Source organism: Aedes aegypti, chromosome 3 (genome assembly GCF_002204515.2).
Source record: "Aedes aegypti strain LVP_AGWG chromosome 3, AaegL5.0 Primary Assembly, whole genome shotgun sequence".
Lineage (NCBI taxonomy): Eukaryota > Metazoa > Arthropoda > Insecta > Diptera > Culicidae > Aedes > Aedes aegypti.
Genome location: NC_035109.1, coordinates 21753486 through 21772820, shown reverse-complemented (window position 1 = coordinate 21772820; position 19335 = coordinate 21753486). Strand labels below are relative to the sequence as shown.

The following is a 19335-nucleotide window of genomic DNA, read 5'->3' as shown; positions in this document are numbered from 1 at the left end:
GTTAATTATTCATGAAGTTATGATGTAGCAAAGATAACTTTTTTAGTAAAATGAGGAAAAAAATAGGAGAAAACTACTTTTAACTAAGCCTAGTTTTGATTTTTTCATAGATTATCGCAACTTATTCATCCAACCTAAACCGTTCTAAATGACCCGCTTACTGAAATATGCCGTATTATATTAATAATTAATATTGCAAATCTTCACTCTTTTGTATACAACTCGCCATATATCGCGAATTTGCATCACAACCACACATCATTTTATAGTTCCCCACCTACACTCAGAAATATAAATAATCACATAATTACTAAAGTTTATGCATGAATGGCTATTTTCTATCTGCCTCTCTTGCATTATGTTGTGAATATTTACATTAATTGTCATTTCGACTGGGTTGAAGCTTAGCGATGCTTCAACCCAGGCGAATTGAAAGAGAATAAAAGAGAGGCTGATAGAAAATAGTCATTATTTACTAAAATTTAGTGATTATGTGACTACCCGTGTTTCTGAGTGTAGTATTGCCCGCAGTAATTTATGTTCAGATCACCGAAAACATTACAGTTTGCTATTTTCAACGTCAATGTTTTGTGTCCTTAAAGAGCCAAAGACAGAATCAGTTGCGAGTTCCTATGCTGATTACGTAATCCGAATAAGGTCCTTCTCATAGCTGGAATACGTGTTTTTACACGTCACAATAGTGTCCCAAGGCTCTTCAACAACTTGAACTAATCCACGTCAAGCACTGCCTCAGCACCAATATCATCAAACCAGCCTCTTTCTCTGCATGGAACCAAGTACGTTTGAGTAGAATAGATGGCATTATAGGCATACCTTCGTTGTTTCTCTCCAAGAGAGCGAAAGCCTGCTCCACTGCGCTGCGATCAATTCCAATAATGTCAACGTCTACAAAGCCAAGACTTACCAGAGTCGTTTAAGTATGTTTTAACTTGGTTTATTTTTGACATTCACACTAAGTGACCAGCCTCCCAAAGTCTGCCGTATTGATTTTGCCCAATAAAATTCGTTTCTTTGTACATCTGGTACTACTCTTGATGTTTATGTCTAGCTTTTCATCAAGTAGTGCCCTCAGCACTTTACGTAAAAATATCCTGTTCAACATACTCAGCCACAACAGGATTATAACTACACGGGAAACATGATTCGAAGATTAACAAAGCCTTTAAGAAACTTCAAACAAATCCCCAATTAATATTACCACCAGTGCACCAGATTCCGCTCATTTAAGGGTTGCATCTAGGTGTATCTATTCCCGCTCGCGGTAAACAGATTTCGTGACGAAATTACTAAAAAATGCATATTTTCGAATTTTGGTATTTATCCTGATATTTTTTATAGTCGAACCATAGCTATTGCTGCAATCAAAAGGCTGTATATTAAAATCGCCATTTCTTTAAAATTTTGTTTGATTTTATGCAAGAGCGATTATTGGAACACACAAAAATACCTAGTGATCTAATAGCCGCTAACGAGGTCTTGTGTTTTCAATATAAAGAATTATTTAATAAAATGAAAATAATGTCAGACTTTATTTTTACAGTAGTGAGCGGAAATACGGACATGAGCGGATACTGGTGCACTGATGGTACTTAAGTATCAACATCACTAGGACTTCCACTCTATATACCTGCAACCATTTACTTAGTTTTATTTTTTCGGGATTCATCGTCAATCTGTATATTGATTTCTAGTTTGCGTTCGACTCAGTAACGAAAATCTAGCGTTTACAGGTAATATCAAAGACTTGAAAATAAGATATAAAGCTGACAAACACAATCAAGTGTAAGAATTGTAGACAAAGAGCCTATTTTTTTTGTTAAATGACATGGAATGAAAAGGGATGAGTTTGCGAATGTACTGTTCAATATTGCGTTTTGTCGCATATACTGCTTGATTTGGCAGACGATGACTTTATTGGAATCGATCGCAGTGCAGTAAAGCAGGGTCTCACTATTTTAAAGAAGGACAACTAGGATAAGATTGTAATGCCATTTACAATACCCAAACGTATATGGTTGCATGTAAAGAAAGAAGCAGGTTCAGATGTGATGGTGCTGAAGCAGTGCTTGATGGAGATGTAGATGAATTTTTTAAGAGTCATATAATACTTGTGACGTGTGATAATGATGTATCCCGTGTAGTAAAAACATCTCCTTATACGGATTACGTAACCAGCTTAGGAACCCGCAACTTGTCAAGGGAAACGACATTCCTACACTTTTTCCTGATGGAGGCTTATCTGACTTCATAGATCCATTATTTCGTTAACAACTTCGCCAAAACACCTCGCGATCCTTTATCGTACAACACTCAAAAGTGTTTCGAAAACTAAATCAGTTTTCAATAATAATACAAAGAGAGCAACGATGAATGCAAGCATGCTTAAATTAAACATCATTGTCAATTTGCCCTGTATAAAACGCTTATTCAGGGGCTCAGATAGCCGTAGCGGTAAACGCGCAGCTATTCAGCATGACCATGCTGAGGGTCGTGGGTTCGAATCCCGCTGGTCGAGGATCTTTTCGTAATGGAAATTTTCTCGATTCCCAGGTCATAAGAGTATCTTCGTACCTGCCACACGATATACACATGCAAAAATGGTCAATTGGCAAAGAAAGCTCTCAGTTAATAATTGTGGAAGTGCTCATAAGAACACTAATCTGAGAAGCAGGCTTTGTCCCAGTTGTAACGAAACACCAGAAAGAAGAAGAAAACGCTTATTCTTGGCTCTCTAAGCACATTTATTTGAGAACAGGAACGAAAACTATTGAGCGAATAAAATAGGCAAACTTCAGTGAGCAGGTCATTCAGTGCGAATGCCGGAAGAAAAAGTTACATCAATCAAATGGAGGTCAGCGGCCCTGTGGAAGACATCTGCGTATGTTCATTCTGATATTGACGTGAGCGAACAGGAGCAACCAAATCATTCCAGATTTGAAACAAACGGTTGATATTAGCTCTACTCGACTATAAAACATGGCTTATCGTCTAACTAATATTGTGCTAAATTTTTTCTGAGATCCTTGTTTATTTTTCGAAATAACAATTGTAATTTATTTGTTTTTAACTTTCAATCGTTTCAACATAGAAAACAACAATCAATCAAATTAAAACCAGAAAACGATGGAAAAACATACTTAAGCCACTCCGGTAACTTAAGTCAGTTGTAAATATTTCTAACAATAACAATGGTAACAATTTTATACTTAGCTAACTTTTTGAGCGTTTTTGTAGGTTTTTTCACCGCTATTGCAAAATTTCAAAAGGGACATTTCAATGTTTAGACAAAAACTTCAAATCAAGATTTCTCGAGATTCCTCCTTGGGATTTTTTTTAAAGAGGTCGAGAGGTGCAAAATAATTTAAGGAATCGAGCCCTGTGCTCAGATCTGATGGACATTTTTTTTTTTTCATAATAACGGGGCACCGTGGATGGTGTAGGTTTAGAGAGTAAGCATCCTACTGATGTTGATTCTGAGGTAGTACTCAATGGGGATGTGTTTGAAGTTGTTGAAGACTTTGTTAATCTTGGAACAATCGTGATATGTGACAATGATGTTTCCCGAGTAGTGGAAAATCCTGTTGTAGCGATACAGAATATTTTTTTTTAACATAAACGATATTTTTTTTAACATAAAGAGCTGAGGAAATTCTCGGTGAAAATTTTGACGTATACATCGAAAGTTGTATCAGGTGTGCAAGGAAGCTAAAATCAAACTAACTATGGGTACGGACCTGGTGTAGCCGTTAGAACATATACTTCTCAAGTCGAGGACTTGGAATCGAATCCTATTCCCGTTATAACTTCTTTGTTTTAACTAGTTCGTTCTCAGGCTTGTGGTTTGAGGCTCAATCGATACTTATAATATTAAAGTTATGGTGGCGACTTCCTTCGGAAGTGAATTACACCCGTTGGTCTCGAGATGTACTAACCCAGGGCTAAAATCTCGTTAATAATAAATAAATAAATAAATACGGTAGACTTAAGTGGGCAGATCACTGAGTGTGAAAGGTGGAAAATGAGCAGTAAATAAATAATATTCAGCAGGGTATGTTTTACTTAATAACATCAACATTACATTAAAAACATTGTTTTATTGTTCAACCTATTTAGCTAAGCTTACTGGTTTAAGCCATGTAAAACACATACTTAAGCCAGTTTAGTAAGTTATATCAGCTGTAAATATTGCTCATTATAACAAGTTTTTGTTGATTTATTGGTGCGATTGAATAGTTCTAATATGAACTATTTTGAATTTTTTAGCTAAATATTTTAAATCAAGATTTCTCGAGATTCCTCCTCAAGATTTTTTTTATTAGCCCAGAGGTGCAGAATGACCTGAGAAATCGAACTCTGTATTCAGTTTTGATGGACATTTTGTTTTCATAATAAAGGTCTGGCGGGGAACCGGGGGTCCCAAATAGGCACGACCAAACTGAGGGTCTTGAGGTTCGAATCCCGCCGGTCGGAATCTTTTCGTAAAGAATTTTTTTTTGAATTTAAAGAGCATGGAATATTTTCGTGCTTTTCATGCGATATGCACATGCAAAAACGATCAATTGACAAAGAAAGCTTTTAGTTGATAATTGTTGGAGTGCTTGAAGGAACATTAAGCTGAGGAGTAGTGTCGGTCTAAGTTGGGACGAAATGTCAGAATAAAGAAAAATTATAGCTTTAGTCTTACTTTTGATACTCGGAGGATTATTTTATTAAATAAATCATGGTTTTTTAACCATTTTCATTGAAGGTGCAAGTAAAAATGAAACAAATATGAAAAATTAATGAATGAAAATGTTTTCGCCCTTGAAAACAACAAATCGTAAAAAATAAAAACACACAGTATTTTTCTTTTGGAAACAAAACAGCTAAAAAAATAAAAACACACTATTTTTTTTGATTTGTCGATTTTAACGGCGAACACTGCTTTTTCACTTTTGACACTTGCTCCATTTTTACTTGGGCCTTAAACATTAATAAACCCAGTATAATATATAATTTTAGCGACAATCCCAAATTTATTAGACCTTATTTATTTTTTATTAGACATTATTGGATCGTTGGGACTCGTAAATATGTTATTTTTGTACCACTGTGTTTTAATACACTACCATAAATTACATCGGTTGATATTATTTTATTGTTTGCATCCTCAAAAGAGTTCTTGCAGAAAAACTTGGAAAATTTCCTACAGGAATCCATAAAAGGAAAGCTGATAAATGTCATTGAAATGCGAGGAATTTTCCTACGAGCCTTCACAAAATAAATCTTGGATTTACTTGAGAATTACAAATAAAACAAAATATTGCATCATCTCAAAAAATTAGACTCAATGAGATATAAGTCAATATTCCAAAACACTGATGTCCCATGAAGGTGTCGTATTGTGCGAAGGATGCCTTGCGACAATTTCACCAATATGAGTCTCAACTTTTCGATGTTATGTAAACATGTTGAAAAACATTACGTGTTAGTTCGTATTTACGACATATTTTTCAATTTTGTTATTTATTTTTTCGAATGCAGTAACAGCATTTAAATTGAAAAAGAACATACAATGAAAATAAGGTATTCATCATACTTATATGTTATTTCAATCATCGTGATAGTATCTACTGAGAATACAGAAAAATAGACGAATCCAATCTTCCCTATTACGATGCATCCTTTCACACATTGCGTTGGCACTGCGTTCAGTCACCAACCCCAATTGCTCACGTCACCATTACCATTCCAGCATCCGGTTACCTAACATGCATCCGATCGAAATGCACCACAGAGCGAATGCAACGCGTTCTCCTTTTTTCCCACAGTGCAGCAAGCAGCCCAATCACACCTGTTGCCCAATAATTGCACTTTTCAAAGCAATTTCCCCCTTGGCCTAGCATAAATTCCACCCAGGCACATTCTTCTTTTCTTCGCTTTGGTTCCCAACCAACCACCGTCACAAGACAGGGAGATGACCTTTCCTCTTTTCACTGAAATCACTTTCACTCTCGCTCGACAGCGATTTGCTTCGTTCACTTCCTCTTTCGTTCGACGATTCGTAGCTACAGGTAAATGCCTCTCTCCGTCATCCACGGAGTGCGCAAAACAAGTTTCACTATACCTCGCTGATCGCTAACCACGTTCCCCTTCCCCCAATTCACAGTGTATTCCTCCCCGAAAGGGAACTCCGGTCCACTAGATGTCTGTAGTGTATACGTCAGCCCCGATTACGATCGCGATCGACGGAGGATCAGCAACCCCTTGGAATTCCGCTCCAATGCCTAATCACCGTCCTGCTCGACGACGTGGACAATCGATGGATTCGCGAGTCGCCGCGGAAAGTTTCCCTCAACCTGATCGTACTCACGGCCAAAAGCGCTTCGAAACGGACGGACACTAACCAAAGACGATCCGGTCCAGTGCACGGTTCACTCCGGTCTGGCACAGAGGGTTCGCTCGAGTTGCGCCAGGTATTTCCAACCAATCGCAGCACACAAGTCTCGAGAGAGCGAGCAAACGATCGAAGAGTTTGAATAGCTCGTGAGTGAACTCGTCGGAGCGAATGAATCGTAGCGTAGCATAGGTTTCGCAGACAAACATCTCACCACACAATGGAGCAAGTAACCATCGCTGGTTTCCAGGAGGAACAGAAAAAAAATCAACCAACCGCTAACCGAACTAACCTAACACACTGCAGCAGAGGTTCTCAACGGACGTCCAGCGTTGCTGATAATATTAATGAGTTTTCATCTCTTAAACACCAACTTGGAATCATAATTTTGGGTACATCTTCTTCAATCCGAGTAATAAAAAGCATAGATATCAGCTATTTTATTATCACTTATCCGTTAACCTTACTTGATTTTCAATTTAAAAGGTTTTCTTCTAGACAGCGTGTCTACTCGTTTACCGAAATGAAATTCCCTGATATTTCCAGGTTTTATAAATTAGTTCCAGGTTCAAGATATACTCTAATTTTATATGACCAAAACAAACTAATGACCATTTTAAAAGTATTTTAAAGTGTATTCACTCTTCTAGAAATTTTAAAGCAATGTGCTAACAATATTAGAGCTCAATTCAAATATTCATATGAATTGCATTTAGGGGAAGGGGTGGTAAAATGAACACCTTAAGGAAATCATCTTGTTTCTGATAGAAAAACGAGGAATTTTTGTACTTCTATCGCATAACATTGAAAATAGGGATGTAATCTAAAGCAGCGACATGGATTCAGACTAAAATAGCTAAATTTTCCCATTTTTTCATCGCTATCAAAAAGTGATGCAAATGTTCATTTTACCTGCACTATGTGGGTAAAATGAACAGCAGTTGGTGGTAAAATGAACACCACGCAAAGAACGTGAGCAAAACAAATATTTCTGAAAATTTTCATTGCCTTACCGAAGATACATCCATTAATGATTGTAATCCATTCAAAAAGAATTATAAAGGTATCAGATTTGACATCATATCATAACGATATTCACCTCACTGAAAAACCTGAAGCCTTCCGAGCTTAAAGTTACGTCAGTTCTAATTTTCAAACGTGGTTTTCTAAAATCTTAGTTTTTGTTGATATTTTCACTTCAATTGACCTTCGTATCAACTCGAACACTCAGATTTATGCTCTACATCGTCCGTGCGTGATAAAAATTCATCGAAATTTGTTTTTCTCGGTAAAAGGAACGGTGTTCATTTTACCACCCCTGTTCATTTTACCACCACTTCCCCTAATAATGACGCTGTTTTTTTATGTTGTTTGTTCTGTCCATCATTGTGTTTAGAACACGGATAATAAAGTTCCCGGTTAATCGAATCCAACCTGTATAACATTTACAAATGTGGTAATTTAGATAAATGATTAACCCGTATAGGCCTGAGTGAAAGAAAAATTACTAAAACTCTCACCGCTCAGCAAATACTTAACGGATTTCAATTATTTTTTGTCAGTATACTCGTACACATATCTAGTTTCTAAAAGTGGTCAAAGGATCTCGGGAATGTTCATGTGGCCGGAGTTATTGCGGTGGATCACTGGGTCAGGTCTGGTGACAAGAGTTCTGTGCTTCTGTGCCCCTGGAGGTAGGCAAATTTCAAGTCACAGATGATTTCCAGAATCGGCTATAATGTAGCCACTATATCAAGGATTTTTAAGAAAAACGCATCAGCGTAAACCTTCTCATAATCGATTAAATTGAATAATAATGTCAACTGCGTTTAATTGATCCTACAAATGATCATGTTTGGGTCCCCAGGATGCCTCAAATTTATGATAAAGTGCGCAATTTGTATCTTAACATCTGTGTCAAGCTTATGGGAACGTATTTTATTGAACTATTATGTTCGATCTCTACTTATAGAGATTTGAAACGATTTAATATCTAACAAATCTAGAACCGGTTCTTCAGGGCATTAAATCCGAATGGCCGCATCTGGTAAACTCTAAACCAGGCCTGCCCAACCTTTTTTAACCGCGGGCCAAATCGCAGAAGCAATTTTGTGTCACGGGCCACATTTTTAAACGCACAAATATTGCCAACAATTCTGACAAAAGTCAGTAAATGAAGTTCATAAAACCTGACAAAAATCAGTGAATGAAGATGATTTTATTCGAAGAAATCTAAAAAAGAGATAATTGCTGTTAAGTATTCTGCTGGACGTTATGAGAGTTCCTATCAAAATTGTATAATAATCTAGTCCAGAATATTTTGAAGAATCTACCCCAGAAACTTTAGATTGTGTGAGAATAATACCCAGGTTTTTTTTTAAATCGTACTCCAAATTCTGTCAAAATCTGACCTAATTTATTAGCATGAACTGGGATGTGCTAAAATACTTATCAAGCTTTACGAAAATCTTGGTCAGAATGTCCTAAATTTTACAATAACCATGCCTAGGATTCCTTCAGAATCTCACTCAATAATCATTTTCCAATGGCACCTAGAAATCTTTGAAAATGCTAGAAAATATTTCAAAAGAAACCTTCTCATAATTTTATTATAAATTCGTTTAGTGTCTTGGCAAAATGTTACATACCGTTATGTTGTAATCTTGCCCAGGATTCTAAAAAAATATCAATTGAATTCGTTGAAAATCCTGGCACATTTCTTTGATCGCAATACGCAGTTGAGAAGAAATGTCATTTCAAATGGGGCAAAGGTCAGGGAATTTCGTGTCCAGAATTCTGTTCTGAAAGTCTTGTCCTGAATTCTTTAGAAATCCTGTTCAAGATTTTGTAAAAGCTTGCCTTTCTTATAATTCTGTCAAGGATGAATGTAGAAGAATGTCAAGGTAGAAACATTGTTGAAACACCCAGAATTTGATATTACGAATTTGAAGCATTCATAAAATAAAATATCTAAGATGGTTAAAAAACAAAACAATTTAAAGATTTACTAAGCTAGAATATAAGGTTGAAACTAAATTGCAAATTAAATAAGCTTAGTATGTTCTAACTTCGGTTTGGTAGAATATTCACGGGTAAAATATGAGAAAAATCTTCGAACCCTCCGCGGGCCGCCCAAAATGAGGTCGCGGGCCGGATGCGGCCCGCGGGCCGTACGTTGGGCAGCCCTGCTCTAAACGGTACAAAACTATTCATTTATAATGTTGAATATCAGATCTTACTGATTTATGCAAATTTAAATGATTGCCATAGGAAATAAACAGAGATAACTTGGCATGTCCCAAAAAATCGCTTTTTTCTACCCGACTTGACCCAGTAACCCACCGCAATAACTCCGGCCACAGGAGTATTCCCGAGTTCCTCTGGCCACTTCTAGAAATTAGATATGTGGGCCAGTATACTGACAAAAAAATATTTGAATTCGTTGAGTATTCGCTGAGTGGTTAGGGTTTTAGTATTTTTGCTTTCACTCAGGCCTATACGGGTTAATTGTTTGCATTCCATTCGAAAACTTTCAAGAGCTCTGAATGAATCATAATTGTAAAAAATAGTGGAATTTGTTTAAATTCTAGATTATTTTTCCAGAATAGGTTTTTCCGAAATTCAATATTTTCCGATAATTTCAGAAATTGTTCGTAAAGCATGGCTGATAGGGACTGAGTGTTTTGAAAATAGAACATTCAGAAAGCTTTTGCTTGACAAAAGAGACAAACAGTTATCTACAAACAAATAGAAACTTAACAGAAACCAGGAAGAAAGAGTTTGATTATTTATGGAATCAGACATTTCTCTGAGATTTTTTTTTGTTTGAACTTCCTCGAGACATTACGACAAATAATAGTGTTTGTATTACTGCATTTTCAATGATTTTCTTCAGATATTTCATAAACTCAGTTATCTGCCCAAAGATCCAGATATAACTCAGAAGATTTCTTCTAATTAGATAAATGGATAGATATTTCAATTTGAGAGATTTGAATTTTTCTCCAGGAGTTCATTTAGTGATTATTTCCCATAAAACCACTTAAAGAATTTTCCTAAGGAATTTCTCCAAGAATTTTATTCTAAATATTTCTTTCACTACTGAACTGCAAAGTGCGGCCTCATAAGTGCAAAAGTGTGAATAAAAATGCGGGATTGCATTGAATCCTGTGGTTTCTTCAGAGCACTTATTCTTTGATTTACGAAGAATAAGTCCCCCAAAGACACCTACCCGATTTGATGCAATTGCGCGCTTTTATTAGCGTTTCCGCACTTGTAAAAATTTGTGCGATAGTCCAGTGGTGAAATAAATGCGCAATATCTTAAAATACAACCTGGATTTTTCCAAAAATAATTACAGAAATTATCTCGAAGATTCCATCAGGAATTACTTCCCTAGTAGCACACATGTTATAATAGATGCAGAATAACTATTATATGACTATATCTTGTCATATAGCAGTTGATATGCCATAATTATAACATGTGTGTTATTCGGGTTCATATATAATTTCAGATATGTTTCAAGAAAATCGCCAAGGTTCCCGTTTTAAACATGTTGCAGTATTCAACCTGAAATGCCTCCAGGGATTTCTCAGGATTTCCTACATAATTGTCCTTCAGAATTTCTTTAAGATTTTGACTAGGAATTTATCTGAGTATATCTTCAGAAATTACTCCAGAGATAGCTTCTAAGATTTCTTTGAAAATTCCAGTAACAGGAAATCCCGGAAATTCCAGTAACAGTAACTTTAAGAGATTCCTCAATGAAGTTTTCACAGATTTTTCCAAGCATTCTTCCAAAAGTTTTTCGTGACGAATTTCTAAAGCAAATATTAGAGTAACCTCTAAAAAAACTTGTTTAAGTTTTTAAGTCATTCTTGATAAATAAGGATTTTTAGAGAAACTCTTGACAAAACTTAAGAGTAATTGCTAAGATTAATGAAAAAAGAAAACAAATCAATATTGAATCTCTGTGAAGCAACTCCTTGAAAAACGAAATCGCTAAGAAGTTGTGTAGGAATGATCGGAGGATTTCTTGGAAAAATAGCTGTAGTAGTAACTAGTGTGGAATCTTTAGTGAACTTTTGAGAATTCTATGGTATTTTTTATTAGATTCATTGAAAAATGGTTGGTACAACTGTGATCCTTGGATGAAGTGTTCCTAATAGATTTACTGATTAATTACTCGAGGAATTTTTATAACAATTCTTGCATTTGCATTAGAATTCACTACAAGCAAGATAAGGAAAAGAGATCCTTCAGAGACCATATTGGTTAAAATAGAGACCTTTCATCATAAATAGAGACTTATGAGAGATTTGAATAAAAATAGAGACCAAGTCTTTAAGGTGAAGATAAATCGAAGCCAAACCAAAAATTTCCAAGAGCACAAATCTAGAGAACCGAACACCCGTTTGAGCTGAAAAATTAATCGATTGGCGACCACCAGCTAGTGACCAATCGATTAAGCTTTCAGCTCAAACGGGTGTTCGGTTCTCTAGATTTGTGCTCTTGAAAATTTGAAGTTTGGCTTCGATTCATCTTCACCTTAAACAGAAACCTGCTCCCAGCTCTAGATATTTCAATCATATACTGATCAAATATACCTGAAGATATTTAATGTTTAGATAAGTCGATTAAGTTTCATACCTAAACAGATCCTCACTGAATAGCTTAAGTAACGTTACGATAGCGGCGCAGCCGAATTTTTTTTTAATTGAAGAGAGTATTCTGGAAAATTAATGGTAATCTCTGGATTTTGACGCAAAAATCCTTTGTAGGGAACATATTCTACCATGAATTACTGCCTCAAAATATTTTCCCTGATTGTAATTCAAATTCCCTGAGAATTCCAGGTTTTTTCCAGGTTGAATAAAATTCCCTGATAATTCCAGGTTTTCCAGATTTTTCCAGGTAGTAGACACCCTGCTAGATGAATTTCAGATAAGTTATTGGGAAAAGGCAATTTTATGACAGAGATATTCGCTTTGGTATGTGATTGCCGATGTATCAGGCCTATTTTACGGTGTGCGATAATGATGAACGATTAAATGCGATTGAATCGGCTTCTTGTTCGTTTATGGTTCTAGAGATAGCTATGAACTTCTAACTTCTTTCTTTCAATATACATCTATTGAGAAAAAAAGTAAATAACAGATATTATAGGCAACTACGAGGAATGGGACGAACCTGGGATTGAACATTTGCGCAGTACATTTCGAAAAGCACACATTTCGAAACATTACATCAGACGGTTCGGAAAGGCATTATCTTTAAGTTTGGTGCTCAATTACCAGGATTTTTCAATCATATGTTCGAAAATAAAAAGTAGGCATTGAGTAAATAGCGCTCAAAGTTTGAAAATTGTCTTCTCATACAAATGTTCATAATTTTCTAGTACATTTGTAGATGCCATATTCATTTTACATAACCGCACAGAATACACAGTTTGCTTCTATTGATTAACAAAATATATAAACTTGAACACAATTCACGTTTTGCAGTAGCTACTTGGGTTTAAAGTTAATATAGAGACTGTTATCCAGGGTTGGGAAAAATTCTGAAATTCATTCTACAGTAGCCAAGCAAAGCGAATCACAGTCAGCGAAGCCAGTGGAACTCACGCCAATCGCTGCTGTAGCCTTGAAAATAGCAAAACACCCGTTGCTAAGGGCAACCCAAAATTACAGTAGAAAAATGTTCTAGTTCCCGCATTAAGAGCCTTCAATGGTACTAATGAATTAGTAAATTCATACACCCAACATAGGCTACTTGATGAGATTCACGTTTTTGAACTACTGTACTGGGAAAAGCCTCGCGATTTTCACGAAATTCAAGCCTACTACTATTACCAGTCCCAGCACTGCTTTTATTTTTCAATACAGTGAAACCTCCATGAGTCGATATTGAAGGGACCATCGACTCATGGAAATATCGAGTCATGGAACCGCAATCCTTTGGAAAGCTGTTTCAAGGCACCATCATAGTAACCATGAAATTTTGTTTCTACTATGGTTCCATGAGTCGATATCGAGTCATGGAACATCGACTCATGGAGATATCACTGTATAAGACTGCACCAACTTCATATTTTTCCGCAACATTTTCAAACAAAGTGTGGTAATTTGGTTCAACTATATTGTAAAGTACACATCAACACATGAATGTTGCAACGAAAAAAGTGTTGGTTCGAAAATCCTCATGGGACAATTATGCTTTTATGGGCAGTATACATTTCCTAAGTTTTCTCGAACGGTGAATATTTCTTCAAGCGTATTCTCAAACGCAAGTGGACAAAGTGCTGCCATATTCCAGTGTTTTTGTTTTTACATTTCCATCCACGTTGAGCACCTCTGTGCCACCCTGTAAGCCGTTGTTGCTGTTGGTTGTGTGTCGTTAAAATCCTCACGCGTAGTTGCGCTCTCTTTCGGTCGTCGTCAAGATGATATTTAACTCGTTTCGTAACTTGATTTACAATGTTGTGTTGCCGCGAATCGAACACCAAGTTCGTTCGAAATCGACTGGTTCGGAATCGGATCCACAAATAGATGAATGTGTTAAGTTTTAAGCGACAGAGGAGAAAGAAACTGGGCCAGGATCTTTGCGAGCCTTTTGTTTTTAAGGTGACTTAATCGAGCGAGATTTTGGCATTTATTGGATCGTTAAATGTCTGCTGCTTTGCAAAAATAGATTTTGAATAACATCATGGGGTTGTACATTATAAGAGCGTACGTAATAGTTCGCAGTTATAGATACCTTTTACAAAATATGCATAAAACTTATGGATAAAGCCTGAAAAGCTGTAGCAGAAATCGCGCAGCTCTTCAGCAAGACCAAGCTGAGGGTCGGGTGTAAACTTTCTCGATTTCCCAGGGCGTAGAGTAGCTTCTTACTTGTGACATGTGCAAAACAATCTACGGAAACTCTCAGGCAACAACAGGAAGTTCTTATATTAATACTAAGCTGCGAATCAGGCCTTGTTTCCGTTGAAGCATAACACCAGCAGGAAGAAAAAGTATACGAAATCGAAAAGAAAACTGCTACTTACAACAATTTCTTGGAAAATTCTTACAGAAAACCGAAAAATTCATTGTTTTATATTATTTTTTTCACGGTTTTATTCGAGATATCAGAGAAAAATCAGCAACTTGTTCATAGGTTTTTTTTGCATAATACAACAAGTACAGTCAACTCTCCCTTAACCGATATTGAAGGAACCATTTAGTTAAGGAGGTAACAAAAAACAGAACAAATGTTTTCTATAAAAGGAGTTCATTCATTTTTGACAAATCGTTGAAATCCTTCAAAGATTTATTAATGAAGTACCTTGAGAATTTTCGCCTAGAAGAGTCTGAAGTTCCTTGAGAAATATCTGAAAGAAAAATCCCTGGAATCATTTTTGGAAGAAATGCTGAAGGAATTCTTCCATGAGATTTTTTTGGTTGATATCGGGCCTCTAAATAACCAGGGCAAAATTGACAAAAAAATGTGAAAAAAGCTTTTAAAACTCTTAGCCTTCGACAAACAGTTAAATTTTCAAGAGTCAAATAAGTTTACACTTAATGCATTTATGTTTTGTTTTTTTTTTAATATTCCCTGCAACTTTACAACTATTTATCCACATTGTATGAATGAACTACTACTACAAGCGTTCAGAAGCCAGTCGATTTGGTCCTTTATGGTTTAATCTACTATGCCTAGTGTTATGAATATCGACTCTCAAACAGTTGTCTGTAACTGGAAATGATAAGTGCCTTTATTTCTAATTCATTGAATTTCCCCTCACAACGTCTGATCTGGTCTGCTAAGTTGGACTATTGGAGCTATTGCATAATCACTAGTTTGACTATCAGCACGCCTATTGGATCGCTCGATCTCTTGTGGCCGGATATACACATGAGCTACTTAATGCAGAGGTGCCATAATGATTCAACACTTTGAGTTCAGTTTTTGAATTTGTACAACCACTCGAGACGAGTCTGCTGGCGTTACGCAGCGATGGCAAATCGAGTATTCAACTCGAATAGTTTTGCGATCACACATCTATTTCCAACGTGAATCGAAACAATACGGTATATGGTAATCGTCAATTTCGGGAGGTAAACCCGAGCAACTACGTCGTCGCCCGCGTTTGCGTATGTAAAAGGCTATCGAACGACGCAAAGCAGTCGACTTTAAAGTTATAAAAATTTATATTAAAAACTCTCTCCACTTTCTAAATTTCTTTCTCACATACAAACGAATCCGAAAGCGAACCCCGCGTGCGGACGTGCGCAAGAGTTGAGTTTCTGCGCCGGGGAAATAATGACGGAATAAAAATAAGACGCAAAACAAGTCTTGTTGAGGTTCGCATTGCATTGGAAATCCATTCACCGCAGCAGAGCAGAGCTAACGTACTGCACAGAGCACAGTGAACCAGTGTATCTGCAGTGTGGTGCACTCGCTCTTCTGTCCATCCGGCCGCGGTGAACTGCTGGTTACAAATGACGATCGTTATTCCAGGGATGTCTTACACGCGCGCAAACTTTTGCTGGTAGATAAACTCTCGCGAATCCACTAAGCTATCCCCACTTCAAATCGCCGATGAGAGATGAGCTGAGCACTCCTCTGCCAATCGGCAGTGTTTTAAATCATCGATTTCACGATCAAAATAGAGTGACTTCAAAACTATTGGTTTTAGTTATTTCAAGTTTCTACGTACATCTTACATTACAAATTTTACCATACGACATCTTTGGTTTACTTTAAAAATACCGCTAATATGCTGGCGTTGAACTTTAAAAAGGATTTTTTTTTATTTCTGCAAGTAGGAAAAAAATTCTACACCAATCTGTTCGCCATAGTATCATTAAATTTCGGGATTCAAAACATTTTCTAATGTCGAATTAGTTTATGAACCTGGATTGGAACTGGCGCAACCCGTTCTGAATCACAATTTCAACCCCAAACCGATTCAGGTTCGACCGAACTATAATTTGCTTGACGTTGGTTTGTTTATGTGTTGATCACCGACCCAGTTCCTAAGAACGAAAACGACATAAGATGTTAGACATACTACTTCGCGTTAGAAAATGCTAACGTTCAAAGTTTGGTTTTTGGCCAACTTCGCCGCGTCGCAACTCGATGCTCAATAGTGCGCATAATACACACGGCGGAGGGCATATGTGCGCACTCTAGCGAAGTGACTCGCGACGCGGCGAAGTTGGTCAAAAATCGAACTTCGCTCATTGGTTCATCCATTTTTAGTCGCAAAACAGTATAGCTTCAATAAAATCTCATCCGTTTTATCGCTAATCGTTATAAAAGACAAATAAAAAACAACAGGTTTTTTTGTAGTAAATCATACAAAAAACACTTGAGTTTTTCTGCGAGGTAGAGGAAAAGCACAAATTTTCGACCCAGCACTAATTTTCGACCCATTCGTACGTTTCTGGCCTACTTTGTATGGAAATCCGAAAATTGGCACAGATTTCTTGTAGGTCGAAAATTAGTGCTTTTCCCCTATTTCGTCCGGAATTTCTTCAGAAAGTTTCACAGATTCTACGGTGAATTCTGGAATTTTCTGAAAGGAACCAAATATTTTTTTTTACAAAAATTATCCAAAAAATTCTATGGAAGTTCTTTCAAAACTTTTTGCTTTAAAATAAGATATAAATTGGATATGAATATTCAGTGTTTCGTAAAGTAATTTGTGAAGAAATTAAGGTACAGGGGGGAGGTGTATCAGTGGGGTAAGTGGATCATTTGTCTATATTGAGCATAAATACTTGAATATGTTGAATGTTTTCGCACCATTGATTCGTTTTAGGTTATGTTTTTACGTCCACACAAACAAACTTTTTAGCTGCAAAAATCAATTAATTTCAAAATTGTTTTTCGTCAATCAAAAATCCATTGTATCTCTGCCTTAAATCAAATTCAACTAGTTTTTTTCAACGCATGGTGAACATTTCAGTTCTAATTGAATGAAGCACAATGAAACATATGTGATTTTTATAAATAAATACATATATATTTGACATGGTACACTTAACCCTGCTTTTTAATGGGGTGGGGTAAGTGGATCAAGTATTATTATCTTTTATTGACAGTCTGCTTACGATAATTTGAAAAAGTTTTAATACTTTCAAATGTTGTTTTGTTTTTACTTTTTCTCATTACTAGCTTAAATTAGTCTAATTGACTATAGAACATTTGAATTAATCCACCTAAAATTTATTTTAATCGTTCTGGTATAAAGAATATAAAAGAATGAATATTGCAAAATTCAAACAAAACTTTTCGTGGTTTATTAAAGCTGAGTTGCAAAAGAGCAAAATATACAAATTTTCCAATTGAAAACATATTATCGTACCTTATTAGACCATATAAATTGTTCCAGACAGATGACACAATTACACTCATAAATAGGATATAAAGATTTCAGTTTGTTCAACAAAAATAAATGTAACTAATATTTTTAAACTACCGGTGTTTTTCGAAAACATCGTTTGGAATAATCCTATAATACTTCAGTACAGCTTATGTGACTATATTGAAGAATTTTCTCCAAATTATTTTAGCTACGTGTTTTTTTTTTTGTTCGAAATAGTGTGAACTAATGTATACATATTTTAAGCAATATTTTGATAAAATAAAGACACTTTTTAATTTTTAAAGTATCAAAACATAACATAAATAGCACTAATAACAAGAACGAGAGCAGTATCAGTCTTAGTATACATAATAACACCATATATGTTTTGAGAATATTTTTTTTTAATTGTGATCCACTTACCCCACCATGGTGGGGCAAGTGGATCATTTGGCGCAAATTTTCAAGTCCCCCATATTCAATACATAAAAATCAGAAAAATCTAAATAAATTCCGATTTGAAGTACATTTGTCCCTCATTTGTTATCCACAGAAAAAAAGTTTGAATTACATTATTCACGTAAGCTGTACATAACAATGAAGTTGACTATTGATTTTTCTGTATCATCTTTCCCCACGGTACCTTACTACAACATTTATTAAGGTAATCCTGGATTAGTTTTGAACCAAAAAATCCCGGAATTAATGTTCGAAACAAAATTCTAAAACTTAAAAGGATACCTGATGGAAATGCTGAAGACTTTTTTAGAAAATTCCCTGAAGAAACGCTAGCGCTTTATAAAGAAAAAAATCTCTGGAAAATACTTGAATGAATTTCTGGTGAATATTTTCGAAGAATCCGGAAGAGCGGAAAAATATAATTATCTAAGGAAAATCCTAGACAAATTGCTTAGGAAATTTTTGAATATTTTTGCTGAAGCGTTTTTGAAAAACAATTGAACTTATTCCACCTGAAATTATATAGGAATGAGATTCAAGAGAGTTTTGAGGGAATACGGGCAGCAATATCAAATTGATCTTCAGATAAATCTAATATAAGAATTTTCTGTAAAAAAATCCGATGCAGATACGTTATGTCAATTTTCAGTTGACAAAAACGGAACCATGACAAAACGGAATAAAAAACTACAAATGAACTTTAACACTTCACTTTTTGCAAAAAAAAAAAAAAATAAAATACTAAAATCACTATTTGATTAGGTACACAATTAAAAAATGACCTCCTGTATACGATTACAGGTAGAATCTAGTTCTAACATACCCACACACTTTTTCTAGTATAAATAATAGATCCATGCGATGTTCTCTTCAAGTCGAGCACTCGACACTGAAGAAGTCTGTAAGTCGCAGACGAAATAGGCCTATCTGTCAAGATAAGCAACACATATTAGAGTTTAAAGGTATTTGCTCACCTTAGTGATTTTAGTATTTTATTTTTTTTTTTTGCAAAAAGTGAAGTGTTAAAGTTCATTTGTAGTTTTAAACATACTCTAATAATCCCTCCCAAAGTTTAATATAAAAAAGTGTAGTGAAAATGGCAACCAAGCCCCGGGAGTGCAAC

The 19335-nt window shown here is 35.7% G+C and overlaps 1 protein-coding gene across 4 annotated transcripts in view; it reads right to left on the bottom strand.

Annotated features, from left to right (window-relative positions):
* Window positions 1-19335, bottom strand: part of LOC5575107 (zinc finger and BTB domain-containing protein 24) — a 78267-nt gene that overhangs the window by 38861 nt on the left and 20071 nt on the right. Inside the window, exon 1 of one of the 4 annotated variants that reach the window (XM_021849389.1) lies at window positions 6128-6446. The exons of 2 other annotated variants lie outside the window; for them this stretch is intronic. The gene's annotated coding sequence lies outside the window, so the exon portion shown is untranslated. Of the gene's footprint in view, window positions 1-6127; window positions 6447-19335 lie in introns of those variants that run through there. One more of the 4 variants, XM_021849390.1, reaches the window with a different exon arrangement.